Here is a 27715-nt window from a genome sequence, read left to right as displayed (position 1 = left end):
CATATAGAGCTTACTTTGAAAAAAAAAAAAAAGAATTTCTTCTTTATAGTCTCTGAGTGCCTCTTTTGTGTTACCTCTTTCCACCATACCCCTTATTGCCATCGCTTTCTCTCACAGTCAGAATGTTAATCATCACAGGCATTCGATTAATGATTGTGATGTACTGTGTATTATGGACTATTGGGCCTTTCTTGGATCACAACTCATTAGCCTGATCAGGGTCAGAGAGACCTTATCCAAGGGTACAACATTAGTAACGACAGGGAGACTCTCAAGAACCACTTTTCGTTTTATTCTCCTTAACCCTTAGGAGAATTCCCATAGAGTAGTAAAAAACACCTAAAAAGCATTTTGTAAAAGAAGATGAAGGAAAGAAGAGACAGCTGGGTGATTAGTATTAGTATTAGTAAGGTATACTCTTTCTAGGAGAATTTGGGATGATTCTTTGGTTTTAATACTAGGTATTCTGCTACCATTCACCATTCCTCAATGCTCTTTGCAGGTTCCTCTTAATTCATTCTATTTGTGCCCATTGATTATGGTTATTTACCCCCAGGTAGTGAAAAAGGCAAAAGAAGCCAGAGCATTCTCTTTGAGTCTATAAAGTTTTATCCACCAGTGGCTGCTAATGTGGGCTATGCACTACAGGGATATGCAAAATGGTAAAGTAGTGACTTTTGCATGTTTGGTTTGTGTTAACTCTATTTTTTATTTTTATCTTTTGTGTACATTTTCTTTTGCATGTAATGTATTAGTAATGGAGTATATGTATTCAATTTATCATCAAGCAATCAATTAATAGACAAAAACGTTTTGACACTTCAGGGCAAAACAACACAATGAGATGGGAAGTGAATAAGTAATGAGGGTAATGACACTCAGGAGATGATAGGATACGTTTGTTAGATCCACAATGAACAATCCTTGTTCTCTTAATGCTCATGGATAACTTTTAGTTACACTCATCAAAAGAGGGAAAAGAAGGCAGCTAACAGGAGCAATCTTCCTCACTCTGATTCTGTATAGTTTTGTACCTGCTTTTCTGCTTTCTTCACAGAGATTGGAATGGGAGGGAGTACTTCCTCTTCATATGCTGGAAAACAATCTCCAGAAATTAGGTTTGGCTAAGGTGGGTGCATTATATTTATAAAAGTAATTTTTTGTAGACCCTCAGAGCTCTTTGAATATATAGAAAGTGCTTTACCTAAGAATTTCCCATCTAAAAGCATTCACAGACAGGAGCCGAGCCAAGCTTCCTATGTGGGATTTCAACTTTGATGGCACTAATGGCCTGTCAAAGCAGGACACTTTATCTTAGTCTATTATTCACAATGTTTGTGCATAGCTTTGAGATGTTTTACCAGAATTATTTACCTCATCATATTCAACAATGTTTAAGAGCAGTGGGATTGTGGAAAGTACTCATGAGATGAGGTAAATTAAAAGTTTTGAAAATAAAGTAGAGCTAGTCAAACAATTGAAAGTGCAGAGAAAGTGGTGATTGTTGCATGTGAAAATGGAATGAATCTTTATTCAATGAATCATCATAAAGGACACACAGTAAATCTTTTACGATATGGGCACCTGGGTGGCTCAGTCAGTTAAGGGTCCAACTCAGATCACGATCTCAGCACTCATGGAGTCGAGCCTCATGTCGGGCTCTGTGCTGACAGCTCAGAGCCCGGAGCCGGCTTCAGATTCTGCGTCTCCCTCTCTCTCTGCCCCTCCTCCTGCTCTGTCTCTCTCTCTCTCAAAAATAAATAAATGAACACTAAAATTAAAAAAAATATATAGTACCTGTATGAGCTACAATAATAAGAGAAAATAATTATGTGAGTGTAGGGGGGGGATCTTGAAGAGGTGCCTAAGCAGTAGGTTTCAAACTATTCAAACAATAGGCAATGTGAGCTATGTATCTCAATACATTTGTATTTGTTTATTGTACAGAACATACATGTACAACTATCATTAGTTAATATCTCAGGAAAATATGCCTAAGGAAAGATTGTGAATAATAGCAGATGCAAAATCAGCTTACAAAAATATCTTGAATTGTTTTGGTGTAGGACGATAGCTTGTCAGTTCTAATAAGATTATCTTTATTTTTTTCATCATTATTTAATGTGCTCAATAAAGAGCTTATACTATGAGAAGAACAAATGTCATCTCTACCATTTTCTTGGTGTTTATATGTGCTTACATAATTAATATACTTTTTGATTCAGTTTCTTTGCAGAAAAACTTTAAAAGCCACATGTCCATTTAGAGAGGATTGCTTTAAACCAGAAAATATAATTTGAAAATGCATGGAACTGAGCAAATATATTTCAGTAAGTTGTAGTGTGCCAAAAGGAGAGAAGGAGAGGGCACCACTATTAAAGTCTCCAAACTATAGGCCCTCTTTTCTCAGGACATGCAGGCCAAGTATGGATGCAAGTGTCAATTTTTATACTAAATTCTAGTAAATATGAATTCTTTTTGATTTTTAAGATAAAAATATTTGTTAATAAAAGTTCTAATAATTTCTTTCTGCCCCTCACTGAATTGATTATCTTTTCCATGCCAAGAGGTATGCACATAACATTTTGAAAATCTCAGACCTAGAAGAGCAATATCAATTCAGGACATCTATTAGCTATTAATTCTGAAAAGGATTAAATTCAGTTAAGAAATTAAAAGCTAAAATGGCAATAAAACCTTTGGTAAACCTTTGTTCCAGAAATTCTAAGATTGTTTGAATTTGTTCAACATTGAAGTGTTTGGATAATGAATAATAAAGATATGGTGGGATTTTTTTATAACACAACCTGAGAGACATGACACCTGTCTTAACATATTTTTGTATATTTAAATTTAACATTTTTTTCAGGGGTGCTGGCTGGCTCATTCAGTAGAGTATGTGACTCTTGATCTTGGGTTTGTAAGTTGAACCCCATGTTGGATGTTAAATTAAAAAATTTTAAAAATTTTAAAAATTTTTTAAAATAATTTTTTTAAGACAATGAGAATCAAGGAAGAGAAGCATATGACTAGGTTTAGAATTTCAGGACAGATTAGTGAAGGACAGATTTAATCTCCTACTTGGTGGAAATTCATCATAATTTCCATACCCAGCAATATGGCCAGCTAAAGATCCTGGCTAACTCTACTTTGAACTGGATAAATGTTATATAAAATATATAAAAATTATTTTTAAAGGTGCTCATGAACTGGCAAGAAGGTAAGTGTTCCTGAGAGGTCAAATACTAAGTGAAAGTAGGAACCCAGAGGGGCAGGCTAAACACACTGAAGCTAGTTTAACTTCAGTGACTTTGAGTTTCAATTTTCATACAGTGGACAGGAGGCAAAACATAGAACCTACTTGAAGAGGAGAATTAAATTAGGAGACCTTGATATGAAGCTAAAATTGTAAAGGGTTATAGCCTCAGAGTAAAGATAAAAATATAAAAACCTCAGTTCCCTGGAGAAAGTAAGAAAAATGGCCTGGTTTAAGTCTTGGTGGTGGGAAGACAAGAAAAAAAATCTCCTGAGTATTCTCAGCTATTAGTGAGTCCTTGCCTAGGTTTGTAGTTTAAAAACGTACTTACTGAGTGGGCTGAAAAATCCTAAAGCCAATAATCAGTTGTAGCAGAATATTAGGTAAGCCATGCCATGTGTCTAAGACAAGGAAACACAAATGTATAGTAAAAAACATGTAACACCCAATCCCCTGAATTCCTCCAAGTTGAACTTCCAATAAATATGAGCTCATAGTCAAAAATAAAATTATACCCATGGAAATAAGATACCATTAACAAGAGTCAACAGACTCAGAACCGGAAAACCTTCAGATTTAATCAAAAGTGCCTGACACAAATGTAAGATAAATATGTCTACGTATTTAAAGGAATAAGGAGAGAGAATATAAAAACGAAAACATTTTGAAATAGATTGAAAAGATCTAGATATAGTAATTGAAATGACAAACACAATGGAAAAAATTAAGTGCAGATTGAAACTAGTGAAAACTGAGTAATGGAAAGATCCAAGGAAATTACGTAGAATGCAGCACAGAAAGCTATAACAATAATGAGTAGTTAAGAACATGTAGATAGAGTTTCAGAAGCATGGAGAGAATGTGTGGGAGAGTTAATACATGAAGAAACAATGACTGAAATTATGAGAAATACACTTCTTAGATAGGAGAAGTCCAAAGAATCCAAAGAATAATAATTAAAAAGTATTAATATCTAGCCCAATTTTAGGGAAATGGCAGAACAATGAAGACAAAAAGAGGATCTTAAAGGTAGCTAGAGACAAAAGAAGGGTTACCTTTGGCATGACAATTATGTTGCCAGCCACCTTCTCAGCAGCAATAGTGGAAGATAAAAAACACTGAAATGATACTGATAAGGTGTTGAGAAAACCTAGAATTATATACTCTTGAAAATATTTTTTGGAAGCAAGGATGAAAAAAAGTCTTCTTTTATTGGGTGAGTTTGTCGACTACAGAATATACCTCAGGCAGGAAAGTGATCCCAACTGGGAAGTTTGAGATGCATTAGGAAGGATTTTTTTAAAGTGGCGAATAATAGGTAAATTTAAGCAAACATTGACTGCATAAAAATATAATGATCAATTTGTGAGGTTAAAAAGGAGAAATGAAATGTTGGACAGTAAGAATATAGAAGTTAGGAAGCTGTTATTAGAGTTAGTGTTCTTCGGTTGACATGGTTAGGGTTTAGGAGAAGAGTGTTATTATATGGTTACAGGGTCTAAGAGGATGAGGTTACTAACTGCAGGCTTGATAAAGTACAGATGCATATTTAAGTTACTAGGGTAATCACTGAAAAGAATGGAAATAAAGTATGTTAGAAGAGCAAAAAATGGAAAGAAAATACTTAACCTAAGAAAAGTTAAGAAAGGAGAAACAAGAAAGGAAAAGGGGGCATGAAAGAAAGAAAAAGAACAAATGATATGGCAGAAATAAATCTAAATCTATTAGCAATATGAACAAAAATGCCAATTTAAAGACGGTCAGATTGGACTAAAAAAAACCCCGATTGTATGATATTTACAAGGCCCTTACAAAGCTACAAGGATATAGAAAAGTTGAAAGTGATGGAATTCAAAATGAAACTCCTTGCAAATATTAACTAAAAGGGAGAAGTGCCACTCTTGGGTTGGTGGACACACAGATGTTCATGCCAGTGATGCTCTTTTACTTTACACTCTACACACATGTGTAATTAAGTCAACTGTTTTGGAGTCTGTAAGCTTCTACCAGGTTTGGTTAAGCTGGAGCTTAAAAGAAAAAAAAACACCTGGATTTCACCCACAGGTATTATAACCTGTTTGGAAGTAGAGTTGCTTTCTAACCAAGCAAATATTCTGCACTGAGTTGGGCAGGCTTTAAGATAACCGAGCGACCACAGGGCTAGATCTTTGAGATCCCCACAATCTCTAGATCTCTGGACTTCCTAGGAACTTATGCACGTTGGGGTCACGAAACCTGAACAAGTCAAGTTCCAGCTCTAATACTAACCAGATAGTGCTGTGTTGATAGGAGGCACTTTAGGTAAAGAAGATGTACTAAATCTTACAGTGATCCTACTATGAGATAGCACCATTATGCCCATTTAACAGATAAGGAAATTGAGACAGAACAACTGAAACTCTTGCCCAATATCCTTAGCTGTTAAGTTGTAGATCTGAAATTCCTGCCAAGGTGTGTCTGATTCCAGGCATGTTTTTATCCCTATCGCTGTGTCCTGTTAGCCCCATGAGCCTTTGCTCTTTCAGTTAATATCGTCCCTCTGTCCCTCTCAGTAACTTTCCGCACATAAAATGTTTGACGAACATGATCCCGAGCAAGAAATTGGGTAGAGAGGAAACTCACTGTTCCGGGGGAGATGGGCTACAGCACACACCCATCTGTTGTTTACCGAGGCTGAGAGCGCTGAACGGTTCCCAGCAAGCAGTGTCTGCCTCCTGCATTTTGCCTATTTGGAAGATGTTTCTTGTCCTGCCCCTCACCACCCACTCACTTCTGTCTGGTTTCTCTTCTGCTGGCCCTTTTCCCATAGCAGTTAATGTTTGCCCTGCAAGTGCCAGAACATTCATCCTTTCTTCCTTGAATGATGTGCCCATTTGCATATCATGCAAACAGCCCAGCTGCTGGAGTCCCAGTTAGTAAATAACGGTCGCAGTGTTTGTACTGATTCCTCCCGGGGGCTGGTGGAGCCTGCTGCACAACTCCACGGAGAAAATAGCTCGTTGCTTAGTTGGAATCTCTGCTCCAATCTCCTGACATCATGAATGAACACTTGTGCTAGAAATGCACATGTAATCCTCTTCATGTAAATATGTGCTCCGGGGTCGAATGGCCGAGGGAGGTCTGTAGGCGGAGAGAAGTGCTATTACGTTTATTTCGTCCAATTCCATTTATTAGTCTTTACATTTGAATATGTTTTCTAAGTAAGCCGTCACTCTTTAAAAACTCAATGAAAAACTCAGTATTTAACATTTTCCACAGTTATATCAATTAAACTCTTTATAAATCTAATATATTCGTTTTATAACATCTTAAATAGGGAAATGCTGGTGAATAAAGAACCAATCCATAAACTTATACTGGAACAGACTATAAGGATTCGAATATCATGGATTTATTTTTTCTTCATTTTCTCTATTCTTTTTAACTATTGAATGTTTTCCCCCTTATTTCTTCCTAGGAGTACAATTTGCACACCAAACCCAGAGTCAGAGTTAGTTTTTCTGGACCAGCTGAGGCTGTAGATGAAACAGGAATATACATCCCCTTTTATAGTTATACTTTGCCCATGACAGTATAGCTGTTCCATTTATCGGCAGTGAACCAATCAATAGATTTTGTTTTCTGTGACCCTAATCAGTACTCCCCAAATGATGTTTACATTGACTCTTATTTTTATAATATTTTGTAATTTTTTTTCATGAGCCAATTAAGATCTACACTTTCTTAATATTCACATACATATGAATGCATAACTATTTCTATACTATTTCAGGTCATGTGTTCTTTTAAAAAATAATTCATTTGACAGGTTTTTAAAAATCTCATCATTAGTCATTTAGGATCAACCTCAGTGAAGCCCTGATAAAAAATAGACAATGGTCAGATTGCAGCAGCTGCTAAATCCCTAATGAATATATCTAAAAGCTTAACAGCCTAATGAAAATATCTAATTATTTGACACTTTAATATTTTGGTATATATGAATGTCACTGGACTAGAATGATTTTACCAACAATGGTTTTGAATTCTAGGACTCGAAATCTAGGAATTTTAGGCAGGAAGAAGCAAAGTTAAATCATAAAACTATATGATATTTCTTCCAGCCAATTCAATTCTCTCTTTAATGCTTACCATGTCTCTATGCTGGACAATCTCGCTAACACTTCTGAGAAACATGCTAACGTGGTACACGGCCAGCCAACAAACCCACCCGCGCACAACAACTGCCTCTTTTTTTCTGTTTTTTTAAAACTTAGTTTCTGACTTCACTCCAATATTGGTATATTAGTAATCTTTTCCATCTACGCTCATTCTTGTGATAATATCATCAAGTCTAATGGCTTTACATACTACCCATATGCTGACGGTTCCCAAACACACGCCTGGAGTCTGGTCTGCTGCCCTGAATTCCAGACCTGCGTGCTCAACGGCGGGATTGAGGGCTCCGCTTGGATGACCAGCAGGCAGCTCACAACGAATCAGCACATAACACAGCTCCTGCTCATCATTTCTAAGTCGCCTCGTCTTGTAGTCTTCGTCTCACCTAATGGCAATCCCATTCGGAGCAATTCAAGACAGAAACCTCAGTGTCATCCTTGACTCCTCTTCTTTTCTCTCATCCCATATTGGATCCGTCAGCAAATTGTCTTGTCCCCATTTTCAGATCAGACCCAATGTTCAGCCAGTTCTCACCACCTCCACTGCCACCGTCTTGTACAAATTTCCATCACCTTTCATCTAGTCGCATTGCAAATAAACTTCTGACTAGTTTCTTTGCTTCTATCATCCCTCTTCACCTCCTGGCCGCCTTTCCTCCCACCATCCCAACCCATCAAGTCTATTCTCAAAACAGAGAGTAATTCAGTATAAGTCAAATCATGTTACTTCTCCACTCAAAATTTTACAACTCCTCCACTAAAAATCGTGCTATGCTTCCCCATTTCATTCAGCACAAAAACCCAAACATCCTTCTGATGGCCTAGAAAATGCTTCCCTCACCTCCCCTAGACCTTTTGATCTTATCTTGCTTTGCCACACTGGTCTGGCAATTCCCTGAACACCTAATGCGCCTTTTACCCCTGGAACACTCTTCCTATGATCTCTTCCAAAAATTCTCTTTCCTGAGACAGCCGCATTGCTGTGGGTTTCCTTCAGCTGTATATTCAAAAGTCATTTTCTCAGTGGAATTTTCTCTAGAAACCCTAGCTAGAATTTCAACTCCCATTTTCATATTATTCTTCCTCATTTAATTTTGTTCTCCTTAGCACTTATCACTAGCATCTTAAATATTTTACTTACTCATCTTTGTATAACCCATCTCCCTTATTAGAATGTAGTCTTTAGGGAGACAGTGATTTTAGTTTATTTACTCATCTGGTTCTTTTGCCTTGAACAGTGTCTGGCAGTAGTTTATAATACACACACACACACACACACACACACACACACAAATATATATTATGGAGGTGTAATTGACATGTGACAATATATTAGTATCTTGTATACAACATAATGATTCACTATTGTTATATTTTGTAAAATGATGGTATTCAATAAATATTAATTGAAGGAAAGGAGGAATAAAGAGTGAATGAATGATTGATCATGTTCTTATCTCAGTATTGATACTTCAGCTACTTATATGTGGATCTCCCTCTCATTAACTTGTTGTGTAAAGCACAGGGTCTCACTTACCCTCATCTTTCTAGATGACATCTCATACTGACTTTTCTGTGACTGTAGAATCCCATCTCCAGTAATTGGCAAGATAATGGTGAGTGACAAGTCTCTACAGCAGTTCAGGGCAGCTCCAGCCACTTCTACACTTTCCTGTGCTCCTCTGAAGTAGCAGGGGGAAGGAACAGGTGCTACCAGCTATGTGACTCAGTACCAGGCAGCAACTCAGTTATCTTGCTGTTATTCTAAAGCCAAAGTAGATATTTCTGATGTCACAGATTTTAGCAGAAATATCTGAATTTCATGTTTCAGTCATATATTATTTTCTTAATTTAATTTTTATATTATTTTCTAAAAATCTGATTTAAATCCAAGTTAGTTAACAGATAGTGTGATAATGATTTCAGGAGTAGAATTTAGTGATTCATCACTTACATGTAACACCTGGTGGTCATCCCAACAAGTGCCCTCTTAATGCCCATCACCCATCTAGCCCATCTCCCCCACCCAACACTCTGCCAACAACCCTCAGTTTGTTCTGTTTAAGAGTCTCTTATGGTTTGCCTCCCTCTCTGTTTTTTTTCTTATTCTTCCTTCCTTTCCCCTATGTTCATCTGTTTTGTTTCTTAAATTCCACATATGAGTGAAATCCTTTTTGTCTTTCTATGACTGATTTATTTTGCTTAGAATAATACATTTTAGTATATTCATGTTGTGGCAAATGGCAAGATTTCATTCTTTTTGATTGCTGAGTAATATTCCATTATATATATATATGTGTATATATATACATATACATATATATATAAATACCACACCTTTATACATTCATGAGTTGAAGGACATATGGATTCTTTCCATAATTTGGTTATTGTTGACAGCACTGCTATAAACATTGGGGTACATGTGCCCTTTCAAATCAGCATTTTGGTATCCTTTGGATAAATACTTAGTAGTGCAATTGTCGGGTTGGAGGGTAGCACTATTTTTAATTTTTTGAGAAATCTCAAAAAATACTGTTCTCCAGAGTGGCTGTCCCAGTTTACATTTATTCCCACCAGCAGTGCAAAAATGTTCCTTTTTCTCTACATCCTTGCCAACATCTGTTGTTTCCTGAGTTATTCATTTTATTCATTCTGGCAGGTGTGAGGTGGTATCTCATTGTGTTTCTGATTTCTATTTCCCTGGTGATGAGCGATGTTGAGCATCTTTCCATGTGTCTGTTAGCTTCTTTGAAAATTGTCTGTCCTGTCTTTTGCCCATTTCTTCACTGGATTATTTTTTTCCAGGTGTAGAGTTTGATAAATTCTTTATAGATTTTGGATACTCTTTATCTGGTATATCATTTGCAAATATCTTCTCCCATTCAGACAGTTGCCTTTTAGTTTTGTTGATTGTTTCCTTCACTGTGTAGGAGGCTTTTACCTTGTTAAGGTCCCAATAGTCCATTTTTGCTTCTGTTTCCCTTGCCTCGGGAGACATATTTAGTAAGAAATTGCTGCAGCTGAGGTCAAAGAGGTTATTGCCTGTTTTCTCCTCTAGGATTTTGATGGCTTACTGTTTTTATTTAGGTCTTTCATCAATTTTGAGTTTATTTTTGTGTATGGTGTAAGAAAGAAGTCCAGGTTCATTTTTCTGCATGTCTATGTCCAGTATTCCCAGCACCACTTGCTGAAGAGACTTCCTTTTTTCCATTGGATATTTTTTTCCAGTTTGTCAAAGATTAGTTGACCATACATTTGTGGTTCCAACTCTGGCTTCTCTATTTTGATCCATTGATTTATGCATCTGTTTCTGTGCCAGTACCAGACTGTCCTGATGTTTACAGCTTTGTAATACAGCTTGAAGTCTGGAATTGTGATGCTTCCAGCTTTGGTTTTCCTTTTCAGGATTGCTTTGGCTAGTTGGGGTCTTCTCTGGTTCCATACAAATTTTAAGATTGTTTGTTCTAGCTCTGTGAAGAATGCTCTGTGTAGAATGTGTAAATGTGTAGGTTGATTTGGATAGTATTGACATTTTAACAATATTTATTCTTCCAATCCATGAGCATGGAATGTTTTTCCATTTCTTTGTGTCTTCTTCAGTTTCTTTCATAAGCATTTTGTAGTTTTCAGTATACAGATCTTTTATCTCTTTGGTTGGGTTTATTCTTAGGTATTTTATGGGTTTTGGTGTAATTGTAAAAGGGATCAATTCCCTAATTCCTCTTTCTGCTGCTTCATTATTGGTGTATAGAAATGCAACCTATTTCTGTACATTGATTTTATATCCTGTGACTTTACTGAATTCACTTATCAGTTCTAGCAGCTTTTTGGTGGAGTCTTTTGAATTTTCTATGTAGAGTATCATGTCATCTGTGAAGAGTGAAAGTTTGACTTCTTCCTTGCTGATTTGGATGCCTTTTATTTAATTTTGTTGTCTGATTGCTGATGCTAGGACTTCCAACACTGTGTTAAACAACAGTGGTGAGAGTGGACAACCCTACTGTGTTCCTAATCTCAGGGGAAACTTCTCAGTTTTTCCTGATTGAGGATGATATTAGCTCTGGGTCTTTCATAAATGACCTTTATAATATTGAGATATGTTCCTTATATTCTTACTTATTGAGGGTTTTTATCACAAAAGGATGCTGTATTTTGTCAAATACTTTCCCTGTACTATTGAGAGGATCACATGGTTCTTTGAAAAAAATTTTTTTTAAACATTTATTCATTTTCTGAGAGACAGAGAAAGACAGAGCATGAGTGGGGGAGGAGCAAAGAGAGAGGGAAACACAGAATCTGAAGCAGCTTCAGGCTCTGAGCTGTCAGCACAGAACTCAATGCGGGGCTTGAACTCACTGACCATGAGATCATGACCTGAACTGAAGTAGGACACTTAACCAACTGAGCCACCCAGGTGCCCCAAGGATCACATGGTTCTTATCCTTTCTTTTATTACTGTATGTATCATGTTGATTGCTTTATGGATATTGACGCAGACTCACAGCCCAGGAATAAATCCCACTTGATCATGATGAATAGCTCTTTTAATGTATTGTTGAATTCAATTTGCTAGAATCTTGGCGAGAATTTTTGCATCCATCTTCATCAAGAATATTGGCCCATAATTCTCCTTTTGAGTTGCATCTTTTGTTTTAGAATCAAGGTAATGCTGGCCTCATAGAATGACTTTGGAAGTTTTTGTTTCTATTTTTTGGAACAGTTTGAGAAGAATAGGTATTAACTCTTCTTTAAATGTCTGGTAGACTTCCTCTGTGAAGCCATCTGTGTCCAGACTCCTGTTTATTGGAAGATTTTTGATTGCTGAGACAATTTCTTTGCTGGTTAAGGGTCTGCTCAAATTTTCTATCTCTTCCTGTATCAGGTTTGGTCATTTGTGTTTCTAGGAATTTGTCCATTTTTTTTCAGATTGCCCAATTTGTTGGCATATAATTGTTTATAATATTCTCTTATTATTGTTTGCATTTCTGTGGTGGTGGTTGTGATCTCTCTTTCATTTGTGATTTATTTATTTGGATCCTCCTTTCTGTTTTCTTTTTTATCAATCTGGCTAGGGGGTTATCAATTTTGTCAATTCTTTCTAAGAACCAGATCCTGGTTTCATTCATCGGTTCTACTGTTTGTTTGCTTTTTTTTTTTTTTTTTTGTATCATTAATTTCTGCTCTAATCTTTATTATTTCCCTTCTTCTGCTGGTTGGGGGTTTTATTTGCTCTTCTTTTTCTAGCTCCTTTAGGTGCCATAGATTTTAGTTCTTTAACTCATCAGAAAGGGATTCTCTGTTGTCTCCTATGGTTTATGTGCAACCCCAGCTCATATTCTTATAATCATGGTTTTAAATTCTAACTCAGATATCTTACGTATATTTGTGGTAGTTAAATCCCTGGTCGTTATTTCTTCCGGTTCTTTTTTTTTGGGTGAATTCATCCATCTTGTCATTTTGGAGAAAAAAAATTAATAAAATAAAAATTTTAATTTGAAAATTAAAAACAAAACTAATCCAAGTAAATGAAGAAAGGTAAGTCCTAGGTGTGTTTCAGTCTGCTTGTTGAAAGAATCTTTTAATTTTTTAAATTAAAAAAACCTTTAAAATAGTAAAAAAGAATAAAAACAAATAAATAAAGTTGCTCTTTCTGTATCCAAGAAAGAGAAATAAAAGAAAAAAGAAAGGAACCGAAGCCAAAATGAATGAACAAACAGAATGAAACCCAAATGAAGTGACATCCAGTAGCTCCTATAACTGAAACTTTGCAGCACACTCTGGTCCATAGATTATGGCAGGTGGAAGGGATTGGTGCTGGTCTTCCGGGGGACCTGCCTGGAGGGCACAGGTGGGCAGGACTTGGTGTTAGGACACTGTTCTTCACTTGGTGGTGCCTTTTAGCTCAGTGGGGCTGATCTGTGTGCACGTGTGCATGCATGCTTGTGCTCTAGAACTGAAAATAGCCTCACAGCTCTGGCATGGGAATTTTGTGCCCTCACGGACATGGAATCAAGCACCCTTCCTTTGTCTCAAGCTTCTGTCCACTCCCTCCCTTTACCCTGTCTGTTTCCAAGCTGTCTGCCCACCAGGAGGTGCCTCTCTCCAGAGTTCTATCTCAGATGGGTTGTGTTTCAAAACCCAACACTCCAGATACCCCATGTCTTGTACTGTCACTGATTCCCTGGGGGAGGTTCTTGCCGAGCAATGACTGGGTGCTAGCTTGTCCCAGAAAATGTTTGTGTGATTCTGCAGTGGTAGAGGCTCAGAATCTGGTAAATCACAACACACTGCCAGCACCAGATTTTGCTACACTCTGGCATCTTTTTCTAATATTAGTAGATGTGGCAGCTCTCCGAGGTCCCCTGGGACTTTGCTCAGTGGGAGGCCATCTGGTCTCTACCAAATGCACTCCAAACAAGGGAACTGTTTCTCCCTGTGTGGCACATGGACCCCTCAGACTGCTCCTGCTTCTGAAGTTCGCCCTACTGCCTCACCAGGTCACTGCCAGGATCTGAGCTCTGAAACTGTGTTCCACTGTTTATAGAAACCCTCCCCTCTCTCCCTGTCAATGGTTTTGGGGAACAGATTTCTTGTGCAGTCCCCTACACATGTGTTTACTTTTTCTCTCTTTCCCTCCAGCTACTTTTGGAAGGACTGCTTTTCTTGAGCAATCCTGATGCCCTGCTCTCTCCCCCTTTCTCTTTCTCTCTCTGTCCTCTTTTCATGAAAACGGCTCCAGACCCACGGCTCCATGACTTTTCTTTCTCCCAGTTCCCCTCTCCACACAGTGTACCTGCCAGTTCTCTGGCTCAAATTATGCACATTGTTGTGTTAATCTTCAGATCAATTTCTTATGTTTTAAAAACGGTTTGATGCTGATCTAGCTGTGTTTCAGGCTCAGGGCCCCATACTACACCATCTCAGCTTCATCTCAGTCACATAGTTTTAAGCAGAGCCAATGAGAGAGTGGCTTTTCATACTTACTTGTTGCAGGCTATTCCCATTAATTTTTTCTTGAATTCTTTGTAACTATCATTAATTTTTTAAAATGGGGAACCTAACTTTGAAGCCAGACAACTCCAGCCCAACACCTAATTTTGTAAATCACATTTTATTGGAACATACACACAAATAATAATAAAATAAAATAAAATAAAATTGGGGGTTCTTTTGAGGAAGAAGAGTTACTTTACCCATCATGGCTAACTTTTAGAACACTACCCCAAAGAAATAATGACTAAAGATCCATGAATAGAGATATTAATCACAATTATGTTTATCATAGAGAAAATTAATAAGTAATACCAAATGGATTCTTTTACAGTAATTGAAATGCTATTTTTGCAGAACTTCTTGTGGCAGAGTGTTTAGAAGATTTCTTAACATTTTGTTATCTTCCTGGAAGATGAAAAAAAAGGAGAGCACATCTTAACAGGTTTATGAACTGCCAGTGTTTTGACAAAAATGGCAAAATAATAACCTTTAATTGGCCAGAAAGACCTCACCATGGAAATGATTTGCTTCTCAGTTTTATTTAATACTGTTCTTCTATGCAAGAGAGCAGTTGATTAATAAGATCTCCACTTGGAAGAAAAAGGTTTTGGACATGAAGGAGCCAATGAGAGGGAAGTCCCCTTTCTAATACATGGATCAGAGAGCATGGAAATAACTCTATGAGTTAGCACCCTGTAAGTTATTGTCTGACCTGGGACATGCCTGAAAGTGAAAGAAGACATTATTATTAACAATATATGCCAGAACTACATCTGTAGCCTGGGAGGAAACAGGCAAACTGGCACATATGGTCAGCTCCTGACCCAAGGAGATTGATTTTGCTCAGAGAATTCCTGGAGATTTCCCGGCATCTAGTTTCAAGGGACATAACTAACATGATCTCTGGCCCATTCCAACCTGAAAGGGAATATCTGGATCACTAGATAATTCTTGCTCATGGCCAGAGTCAGGACGTTAAGGAGAGTTGGGGCATTGGAAGCATTTCCTTGCTTGTTCAACGCACTCAATTTTCCAGTTTTATACAATAACTGTATTTGATCCACACAGCTGAGACGGTTGAGAGAATTAGGTTAAACTGTTTTCCTTTGTTCAGAAATCACCTGAATACCTTTGGACATGCTTATGAAATCACTTTCTCAAACTTGCCTGAAAATAAAATTACATAGCAGGGGGTAGCAGTTAAAAATACCAGCTCTTGGGACCCACCTCACACTTCGTGAATTGGTTCTCTTATGGAGAATTCTGAAAGGTCTATATTTTAAACAAGCTCTTCAGCTTATTCTATTCAATAGGCAAGTTTGAGAAAGGCTATTTTATATAATGTTAAGTTTTAAGAAGTAGCATGGAGATTATATTCTCAAGTAGGCAGATACATATTTTCATGTGTGCATATAGGTGGGCCACAAGGAAATACAATAAAGAGGTTATGTTAAGAGAGTGATCATCTCTGAGATAAGGACTTGTAATCTCTGAGATAAGGATTTATATTCTACTCACTTTCCTGTACTTTCTACAATGTTTACAGTGAGTTATAATCAAACATAACAAAAAGCATTGTTTTAATTTTATTGAACCATTTCTTATATTAATTAGAAGCCCACCCAGTTTATTCTGGCTTTTTTTTTTTTTTTTTTGGAATATGAATGGAAATAGTCTGAAATATATAGACATACTCAGGTTGTTTCTCTAAGGTTTCTCCACCCCAGGGAACTTCATGCAGCCATGCATTTCTGTGCCTCACACACAGGAGTCTCCTTTATATTAGGTTCTCTTAAATGGCGCCTCCTAGTGTTGTGCAATGTGCATATCTGCCCCATTACCTGAAAAGTCATTTACCGTGGATTAATTCTTGACTTAGAGGTTATGTGTGGAAAAGCACGGTGATTTGTCAAGGCTTATGCATATGTAGTTGCTTTTATAGGAGGAATTAATGAAGATGGTACTAATGTGAGCAAATCTTAAAAATCATATTTTTTTTACCATGGATTTCAAGTTGAAATATGTTGGTTATCTTAATAATGGAATTGGCCAAAGCAAATACATTGCTGTAAACCATATTCTTAAGCAGCCCAGGGCCTAAAGAAGAAATGGAGTTGATGTGAAAAAAGAATCTCAAGCCTCCGCATTTAAATTGCTATCATGTCCATCACAGGCCTTTCCTTCTCCTTGATATATTGTGTGGTTATAGTTTTGTCCATTTAAGCATATGAAGTTTAAATATTTGAAGTGAAATGCAATGAGGGGAATTTATTCATTTATTCAAATAACTAAGAAATACAGAGAGATGTTAAGCTCTATATGAAAAACAGAAATGAATCTGGCCTGAATCTTGCTATCAAGGAGTTGACAATACAAAGGAAAACATAAGGCTTCTAAGTAACTAATTAAACTACATGGGAAAAAAACAACAAGTGTCATATTAGGGAGCGTTCAGATGAGGGAGAGATTTACCCTACAGCTTCGGACAGGTGTACTGAGATTTAGAGAAACCTTTCCGAAGGGGAGCCATGGCAACAGGATCCTTGAAACATAGATGGAGTTTGATGACTTCGGCCATTTAGAGACGACAGATCAAGTATCTCAGGGTTAGACCGTGAATAAAGAATCAGAGGTGGGGAAATGTAAAGGACAACATAAACAAGTCTACTGGTGGAAGTGAAGGGCAGGTGTATTGGGTGGCAAATCTGAGCTAGCAAGTTCAAGTGACCTGGGAAGAAGCCAAGGCTGAAGCATTAGTTTTTCCCTGGAAAAGTCAATGTTCCTCTGTTCATGGTCTCAACAATGGACCCAGCTAATTCCAGAAAGTAGGTCTTGTGGCCCAAGCTCAGCTGCTTATCTAGCCTCATAGAAAGTAAAGCCCCATTACCTTCTTAGTCATTGGAAGTGAGGGCTAAACATCTTACTTTATAGACTGTGACATGAAGTAACCAGATAATACTTTGTTGCATACAGTTATTTTATTATTTACTTACAATTGGTAACATTATGATTTAAAAAGGACATATTAGGGGCACCTGGATGGCTCAGTCGGTTAAGCATCTGGTTTCGGCTCAGGTCATGATCTCAAGGTTCGTGGGTTCGAGCCCCGTGTCAGGCTCTGTGCTGAGAGCTAGCTCAGAGCCTGGTATCTGCTTCAGATTCTGTGTCTCCCTCTCTCTGACCCTCCCCTGCTCACACTGTTTCTCTCTGTCTCTCAAAAATAAACAAAAAACATAAAATAAAATAAAATAAAATAAAAAATAACATATTGTTGGGGTTCCTGGGTGGCTCAGTCCGTTAAGTGTCCAAGTCTTGCTTTGGGCTCATGTCTTGCAAGGTTTTGTGGCTTTGAGCCTTGCATTGGGCTCTGCAAACTGACTTTGTAGAGCCTCCTTGGGATTCTCTGTCTCCCTTTTTCTCTGCCCCTCCCCCACTCGCGCGCGCGCGCGCGCTCTCTCTCTCTCTCTCTCTCTCTCTCTCAATAAATAATTTTAAAAAATTAAAAAATAAACATAAAAAATATATTGTTGATATAGGCCATTGACTGGGACATGGAAATAAAAGCCTTTTATATAGAATCCTTCTTTGTGGTTTATTTGCTAAAAATATCTTACCTGCCTGTAAAAGAAAGGTTTTTTTCTTTGTCTTCCTTATATCTTCAAAGATAATTTAAATCTAGTGTGCATATGCATTTGTGTTGTTGTTGGTGGTGGTGATGGTGCGGTAAGCATTGTGGTGTCCATTTATTGATCTTAATAAAGGGCCAAGGAATGTGGAAAGATTGATGAAGTATGAGTAGGTAATGATTAAAGCTGATTTTAAATGTGAAGGGAAGAGGCCTCTGAAGACATCAAGTTTTGGGGAGTATGAATGGAAAAAATAAATCAAGAGGCTTTCAGTTGCTTGTTCATCTGGCAAAGAAGTATTGGCAATAGCTGAATGTCACCCTAGTCCCAGAACTGGAAGACGTCCTCCTATTCTAACCTCAATAACCCCATGTCCACTGACCTTTTGTTTTACAATTCTGACCACCATTTTCCCCCCGGTACAGTAGTCGTTATACTTTACTTCACAGAATTAATAAGAGGAAAACTTTATTAGTTTAAATACAAAAGTACGTTATAATGCAAACTAGTAATAATGATACTTGGTGTAGTCTGTGGAATCCTTACCACGTGTTGGGAATTGTGCTGGGTGCTTTAAGTTACCTTAAATCTTCAAAATATCTTTTAATTTTTACTTATTTAATTTTTAAAAGGTTTATTTATTTTTGAAAGACAGACCCAGTGGGGCAGAGACAGGGAGAGAGGAAGGCAGAGGGTCTGAAGAAGGTTCTGTAGGGACAGCAGGGGGCCGGGTGTGGAGCTCGAACTCACACGCCCTGAGATCATGATCCGAGCCGGTCAGATGCTTCACCAACTGAGCCGCCCACAAGTATCTTTTAAATATAAGTATTAACTCTTTTGCAGCCAAAGAAGAGGGTTCAGGAAGGTTTCGTGACTTGTCCAAGGTTACAAATCCTGGTTATGGCTGAAGGATTTACACCCAGGCCTGTGTAATATTCACAACTTTGCGCTATACCATTTGTGCTGTTCCTGATTTATTTTCTTGCTTTCATTGATCACTAAAGCTCTCCTTGGAAACGAACTAATAATAATAATTATTATTATTATTATTGACTGCTAATTATGTGATATACCAGGCTCTGTTCTACACCCTCAAAAAGTAATAACACATTTAATCCTTGTGCCTCTATGAGGTAGCTTATGTTATGACCTACATTTATTTTATAGATGAGAAAATTAAGGCTGAAAAAGGTTAACTGACTTATCTAAGCTAGTAAGTGGCTGAGCTAAAATTTAAACTCAGGTAGTCAGATGATGAAATTATTTGGAAGATAAATAAATGATTGCAAAGTAACAAGAGATTTCCTGACTTTTCATTGATTGTAAGGAATGATATAAAGTTCTTCTAGAAGGTATGAATTTACATAGAGATTAATGCATAGTACACATTCATATTCCAAGGCCTTGTATGTGTTGTAAGTATGTTTCTATCTTGGGCCTATTTTTGTCTATCGTGAAATTAAGTTCAAGAATAAGCCGTGTCTATGAGCATTTGTGTATATTTAACTATGTAAAAATTACTTTCTTGCAGATCGGTATAAATGTATAGTTATAGAAAAGGTAAATTGACAAAACATTTCCTTTTATTTTCAACTTAGAAAGCTATACAAACACATTTTTTGCCTTATTAATTATCCAAAAGAGTTTAAGGTTAGGGAGCTTGTTGAAACAAATCTTTTTTAGGCAAGATTAATTTTAAAGTTAGACATTATGAGTATCAAATTAAGCTGTCAGCCTGTGGAATGATACTGAGAGAGATGTGTTATAACCACCCCTCCCCCAACCTCTGTAAGGATTGGTAAGCATGAACAGGAATACCAGAGGCCAGGAATCACATTTTAGTCATCCTTTTCTAGTTATGTCAGATTTCTAGTATGCTATTAGAGACACATGTGTCATCCTCACCATCAACCAACATATCATTGCTGTTTCAAACTGTTACTAGAGCTGTTGACATAGAATATTGTGTCTGTCGACAGCTCCAATTAGCTGGCGTGTCTGACTGGTGACAGCATGGTCTACTTTTGTTTATGGGGACGGTGGGAGCTGTATCTCCGTCTCCCAACCTCCAGCGGCAGACAGATGGATAGAGCTATATAATCATCAACGGAAGCGTGTGATATTCTGTCTTCACAAACCATCATGCCGAGCAGAACCAACGGCCTTTTGTCTGCTTTTAGAAATGACTGCAAGATCCCTCCCATCTGTCAAGTTATGAGGTGAATATATACAAAATGCATCATATATATGTACATGTAGACCACAATGGATTGGGATGTGAGGAGGAAATAAACATTAAAATAAAAGCCAATGTGATATTTAATTTGTATCACATCAGCATTGAAGATATCTTAGCCTTTTTTTACTAAGTTTCTAAAATGTCTTCCAGCAAAAAGCTTTAAAAAATAAACCAATTGTGGTTTTATTATTATCTACATCATACCAGTGAGGATTGATAAATTAAATTGTGTAACATTTGACATTCTTCACTGTGGATGACCTTTCTTTTGACATGTGGAAGCATCATTGGCTTGGAATTCCCTGCATGTCATCTTCTCCACTAGTTCCCAACCTCTCATTGAAGAGAGACATGTGGAAGATGATGTTCATGCAAAATAGACCCACCTTAATATGGCGTATCTGGATGTGTACAGAGTACATGGCTCAGAGCTCCACTCTTACCAATAGAAGAAGAGGAATGGAAAGCAGGGGGTTGAGAATGATGCAATTATAAGACAAGTCTGGAATTTATGTTATCTAAGAAATGTAAACCATTCTTAAACTTTATTAGTTTTATTGTTTGATGTGACTCATAAGTAGCCATTATGTGGCTGGAAACCCCTGATTTAGTTCATTAGCTCATCTCCTAACCTCAGTTAAAACTCACCCCTCAGGTTCCACTTCCCTGAGAAAACCTCCCTTGGACTCCCAATATATATAATCACAACACTCTGTCCTTTCCCTTCTTAGCACTTACTGCAGCTGGTAAAATCCATTTGTGTAATTATTTGATTAATGTCTGCCTCTGCATTGATTCCAGGAGGAAAAGAACAGGTCGCTGTTGCTCACCATTGAATCTCTGAGGCCCAGTACAGTGCCTGGTACCTATTTGGGACCCAGTACAGATGTACTGGACAAATGTTGTTCAGGTGGACTCATACTAGAAATTTTCAGACAAAAGAAATACTACTCTTCTAGTTTTGTTTCCCTCTCTCTCTCTCTTTCTTTTTTGTGAAGGTCTATGTGCATGAGTGAGGAGAGGAAGAGGGAGAAGGAGAGAGAGAATTTTAAATAGCCTTCATGTCCAGCACAGAGCTTGATGTAAGGCTTGATCTCATGAACCGTGAGATCATGACCTGAGCTGAAATTAAGAGTTGGACACTTATTTGACTGAGCCACCCAGGCACTCCTCTTCTGGTTTTCTAAGGCTAGAACTGCTTTTAAGGAAGTGCTTCTTTGTGTCTGATTTATACCTGTCAATTTAGCCCAGAACTAGTATTAGGTAAATGGTGGTGGTGATGGCGGGGACCAGTTTATGCTCTTAGGCAGGGAGAGCAGCAGCATGAGGTTTCTAAAAGCCCAGTACTACACATGGCAGAATTAGAGGAGAGGTCTGAGGAGAGTAAGACTGAGAGAAAGGCCTTTAAATAATAGACTGCCTATAGCTATCAGAGATTAAGCTGAAATCTGAATTGGAAGCCTTGAACAGAAAATTTCTTCTCACCTTCTTTTCATGGTTAATAAATATAACCATACTTATCCTATCCATACTATGTCCCAGCAAATATGGAAATGACACTCACTCACCCTTTTGACACCTGGTTTGATAGCGATATCTCATATATCAAGTAGATAAGTGGCATGGATGAAAAATAAACATTTGTTGTTTTATGTGATTGAAATTTTGGGATTGCTTGTTATGACTGCAGAGCTGAGCCCATTCTGACTGAGGTAGAAATGATTACATTATACCGAGTGATTTACATAAGCCTGTATGTCAACTTATATGGTGAACATAAATCATGTTTTTATTCTACCTCCAAAAAGTTGGCTGCCTTTTAGCAGAAACTTGGAACCTTTTCCTGAATTCATGTTTGGAGTTTGAACATCAGTATTTACTCAGTTAATAGCTCATTGAGGGCAGAGGTTGTGTCTTTTATGTTTTCGTACCTTCCCCTAAGCGCTACACACTTAACACATATAAGCAGTGACCACTGAGTGAATGGATCACCTCTTAAATACTTCTTTTCCTGACTGAAGTCTGTCAGTCAATTTCATTTTTCTGCATAGGTTCCACTTCCCAACATTTGCAACCCTAATTGTAGGACTAACAACACAAGATGGTATGAACTCCTATAAGCAACAGCCTTTCATTTCTGAGGTAAGTCAGGAACTTTCTGACCTCTGGATTCAGTTTTGTTGCCTTGGCTTAGCCACGCAATGCGGGTCTATTATTTCTGTGGTTCTTTCTTCATGGACTTTGGATCTTGAGAAAGGTATTTAAAAACTCAGTTTATTTAGCATTTGCTTTCCAAGACATTTTCATATTTTTCTCATTTGATCCTCCCTAGAAACCCTAGAAAAAGTAACTAAGGTAGATCTTTCCCTCATTTGATAGATGGGTGATGTAAGGTTCAGAGAGGTCATCCAAATAGCAAATGGAATATGTACTACTGAGTCCTTGGAAGGAAGTTTTATTGTGCCAAAGTCAGGAAATCAGATAAATATTTACCTTGCTGTGTTTTAGCACCACTTTGATTTTCCAAGAGGTAGAGGTTACTGCTGCTCTGAACTTACTTCTCATTAGCGAGGTGATGACTGTGGAGGTGATGGGGATTATGGAAGAAAATGTGTATATTCTTCTGACTTAAAGATGGCTGAAGGAGGGAAGACTAAGCACAAATATGCTGTTCAGGCATTCAGAATGCCTTTTTCCCCCCTCTAAATCAAAGAAATGACTCTCAAGAAATGGCATCCTTCAATGGACTGAGACTTTAAAAGGGAACATAGCTCAAAGGAGATAGGGGGTCTGAAAAATGTAATTCTGATCATATATTCATGAATAATCCCCATGTGAATAAAGGTAGGCACATCTAAGGAAGCTTTTGTGACTGTCAAGGGGCTCTCTGATGAGCTTATATTTAAAAGGACTCAGAGGAGAGGTGGAAGAAGGAAAGTACAATGATGGATGAGACTGGCTGGGCAGCGCCTGACAGTGAGGGGAATAAACCAAGGCTGCCCAGCTGCAGGTGACCTTGGACAGGCCATTCTTTGCTAGTGTGTGCCGTATGATAGACTTTCTTTCTCCTGGGTTTAAGATTTACAAACACTAAACATGCAAAAGAGTGATCCTAACTAGAGTGTATTCAAGTAAGACCAGCTCAGAGTGAGTAGAAGTTGATTTAAAAAAAAAAAAGTGCTAAAGAATATAACGTTGTTTTCAAGGAAGGAAAATGAGAAAGAAAGCTACAGAAGTGAATGTGGATGGATGGCATGGGTAAGCATGTCCTATAAACTGTGGGGAGCTACAAAATGTGAGGAGGCCTGGTTCTAATTAGTGTTAGGCCCCTTGCTTGGGGAATCTTTGCTTTGTTACCAGGAATCACTTCTATTTGCCTGTAGACTGATCTAACAAGAAGAATAAATTTCAAACTGAGAGGGCAGGACAAACAATGCAAGGAGGAAACAGAGCCAAGAGAGATGAAGAGAAAGAGTATCAAGGGCCCTTAATGAGAAAACTTTCTATGGTCGACAGAACTGCATCCCAGGATGCTGAAACACCTTAAAGATATGATCAAAGGACCAGTCTTGCTGCTCTTAAGAAACTACAGAGAACAGGAGAAGAGTCAGAAGACTGAAGGATAAACACCATCCCAGTTTTCTAAAAAGATAGAAGGATAAAGCATTTATCTGATGAACACAATATTGTTCTCTAGCAAAAATCGAATACGTTTTTCAATTAGAGGATCTGTGAGCACATTGTGATAAAAGCAGCACACATTAAGAGTCAACATGATTCTCATGCTCTGATTCTCGATCAGAACAAATACCGATTATTAAACCCACATGCACACACATGCACGCACATGCGCACACGCACACACACGTGCACACACACACACAGGCACAGGCACACAGACAACAGTACTGGATTCATAGTTATAAGCAGAATGATAGGTCCATTCTCATTCTTGAACCTGTAAATAAGTTAGGTTATATGGCAAAGATTTAAAGTTATAGTTGCGAATCAACTGAATTTGAATGGGGAGATTTCCCTGGTTTATTTGGATGGGCCCAATGTAATCACAAGTCTCCTTATATGTCGAAGAGGGAGGCATAAGAGTGATGCCCTGAATAAGACTTCACTAGCCATTGCTACCTTTGACGATAGAAGAGTTCCATGAGCCAGGGAATGTTAGTCGTCTGTAACAGCTAGATGAGACCAAAAGAAAAAAAATTCCCTGAGAGCCCCCAGAAGGAACACCAACCCTGGAGAAATCTCGATTTTATCTTAGTGAGTTCTGATCTCCAGAAATGTAAAATATTAATGTGTGCTCTTTTAAACCACTAGGTTGGTGGTAGTCTGGTACAGCAGCAATAAGAAACTAAGACATTAGGCATGGACTCCGCAGGGTCTTTGAGATTTTCTTGCAAACCTGATGGAAAAATTGATCAGTAATATTATCTAGAGGAATTTCTACTCCCTTGAGCAATCATCCCATGTCACCATGAGAGGAATTGTCCTGAGTCTTAACACAGGACGCTGCCCTGGGTGTAGTCACTCACTCACTCAACAAATATTCAATGAAAATATTTTATGCCACAGCCACTGTTGTAGGAGTTGAGAATTCAACAGGGAACAAGCAAACAAGGTCCCCACACTTACAGTTTACATTTCAGTGGAACAAACATACAAAAAAAACAAAAAACATGCTCTAGTAATGTGTGCTTTGAAGGAAAATGAAGCAGAAGCAGACTAAAGGAATGAATGAATGCAGAGGAAGCCTTTTTTTTTTTGATAGAATGGTCAAGAAACATATCTTTGGGGTGATACTTGAGCAGACAACTGAAAGCCATAAGAAGGTCTGATGAAAGAACCTCTCTAGGAGAGAGGAGCAGACAGTGCAAAGACCGGATAGGAGAAAGAGCTTGTCATGTTCTGAAGACAGCAAGAAGGTCAGAGGGGCCAAAATTAAACAAGCAAGACTGAGAGTAATAGAAGATAAGATAGGAGAAGAAGTAGATCATACAGTGTTTGAGCAGAGACTGGGTGATTACCCATGAGGCATGGTCGGTCTCCATCTTTGATTCCCAACCTCAGATGCTTGGACAAGAGAGAAAAAAGAATATTGTTTTGAACCTGGTACCTTCTTCATCTGTGGCCACTGTTGCTATGGCTTAGTATCTCCTACTCTAATGCTACTCGCTCTTCTCTCTCGGACTTGAGAGGTAAAGGATATAGAATCGTTTACTCGTCTGCAGTATCATTTTAGTTGAGTCATTTGGCCATACCACACTTCTAAAGCCTCTTTAATCTTCAGGGTTTTATGGTCATGTAATTTATTCTCTCAGAGGACTGCATTGCTACTGGGCTGTAGCATCTCATGATGAGAGTAGTATCCACTCTCCTTTTCTCAAAATGTTACTCTGGGGACAGACTGTGAGGAAATATCTGAGTGCCTATAATAAAGATCAGAACTGCACAGATATAAGTTACTATTAATAAGTTGTAGTTTTATGTTTCTTATTGTCTTTTACCCAATCCTCTCAGTGTACACCTTTCCACCTAATAACACTTAGGAACTTAAATAAAATTTGAATAATCAGAGGAACAACAACCAAATGATTTCAGGGAAATTGCAACTGAATACTAATTGTGGGTCAATTGGCAATTCCAACCTCAGCCTTCTAAGTGGTTGTTATTGCTGTAATAACTAGGCAGACTGAAAGGCACTATAGTGCAGGGGCTATGACTTTGCATGTGGATCCCAACCCTCTCACTTCCTAGGTATATAACTGTAGGCAAGTAACTTTACTGCTTTGTGTTTCAGCTTTCTCATCTGTAAAATGGTACTAATAATAAAGAGTCAAATTATGTAAAATACTTGAAGCACCTGGCAGAGGGAAAATAATTACGCTATTATTTATTATTTATCCCTGCATAACAATATATCCATAAACTTAATGCTTAAAACAACACATTCATTATCTCACAATTTCTAGGAGTCAGGAGTGCCCGCATGGCATAGCTAGGTCCTCTGCTTCAGGAGATCACAGGCTGCAATCAGATGTCTGCTGGGCTGCAATTTCATCTGATGCTTCCAAACCTACATGGTTATTTGCAGCATTCAGTTCATTGCAGGTGGTGGACTGAGAACCTCAGTTTCTTTCTGGCTAAATGGATTAATACCATCCTCATCTCCTTGATGCATGGATGCCTTCATATAGAAACCCACACCGTAGCAGCTTGCCTCTTCCAGACAGCAAGGGTAGGAGAATCACATACATGCTCTCATGGATCTCTCGTCACTCCGCCATATTCTATCTGCCAAAAGTGAATCGCAGATCCTGCTCACACTCAGGGAGGGGAAATCACAGGTGTGAATACCAGGAGCATGGGGTATTAGTAGGGTGTGTCTACAGTATCATCTTATTTTCTCAATTCCCTAATAAGTGGACTTCAGGCAGGGAAGACATAACATATGTGCAAATGCTCCCCTGGGAAGTACTGAGAGCTTGACCCAACTATTTAATTGAAATTGTGCTTATTAAAGATGGTAAAACACCTTGCTAGACTTTTGTCTCTCAGATCATAAACTCCTCAAGGACAATAAATGTTCTGTTATTACCAATGTTGCTGAAACAGTAATCACAGATTTGTTTTTGCTATACATTGTATATGACATAAACTCATGATGAGAGAATCCTAAATACCTTCTTCCACTCAGGAGTTCTGTTACTACTTTACAAGTGAACTGAAATAAAACAAATTTATTCAGTTCTACGAGTGCAGTGTTTTATTATATATATAAGGAATAGGTAAATGAAGAGAGAAATAAAGGTTCACATTTAGAGAAAAACTTCATCTTTTAAGTAAAGAGTAAAACTCTTTCTGAGTATAGCTTCTGAGGATTTGTTCTTTAAGACTACGTGCTGCCTCCCTTGTGATTCTTGCTTCTTGCTTTTTCCTGCAGATACTTGCAAACCATCTCCTCCGTGACGTGCCCTGCTTGCCTTTCCAACGTGAACTCGTGCCACGCTCTCCCTTTCTCAAGATGCGCAGCCACATTGACCTTCTTCTTGTGTCTCACACTCACCAAGTTTTTCTGCCTCAAGGTCTTTGCAGCGCTGCTTTCTCTTCATGGAAAATGCCTCCCCAAGTTGCTCACACGATGAGTTCCTTCTCGGTATTCAGACCTCAGCCCAAACATCCTCAGAGAGGCCTTTCCAGAGTTCTCAAGCTAAAGTTCTCTTTTGTCCTCTTGCCACAATGCCATCTATCACAGGATTTCTTGAGTTTGCTGTGCATCAGATCCCCCGCAGAACTTGTTAAAAACACAGATTGCGGTCAGAGTTTCTGATCAATGGGGCCCCAAAACCTGCATTTCTAACAAGTTCCCAGGTAGTGGCCCAAGGGCCGCACTTTGAGAACCACTGATCTATCTATCACATTATCTTAT

The 27715-nt window shown here is 38.1% G+C and overlaps 1 long non-coding RNA gene across 1 annotated transcript; it reads left to right on the top strand.

The window, feature by feature from the left end:
* Positions 1-1058: 1058 nt before the first annotated feature.
* On the top strand, positions 1059-27689 carry LOC115292955. The gene is made up of 3 exons (XR_003909259.1): positions 1059-1129; positions 20015-20254; positions 27230-27689. It is a non-coding gene; the product is annotated as an uncharacterized LOC115292955 (long non-coding RNA).
* The last annotated feature ends 26 nt before the right edge of the window (positions 27690-27715 follow it).

This window comes from Suricata suricatta, chromosome 5 (genome assembly GCF_006229205.1).
Source record: "Suricata suricatta isolate VVHF042 chromosome 5, meerkat_22Aug2017_6uvM2_HiC, whole genome shotgun sequence".
In the NCBI taxonomy this organism is placed as follows: Eukaryota; Metazoa; Chordata; class Mammalia; order Carnivora; family Herpestidae; genus Suricata; species Suricata suricatta.
This window is presented reverse-complemented; position numbering and strand designations above follow the sequence as displayed.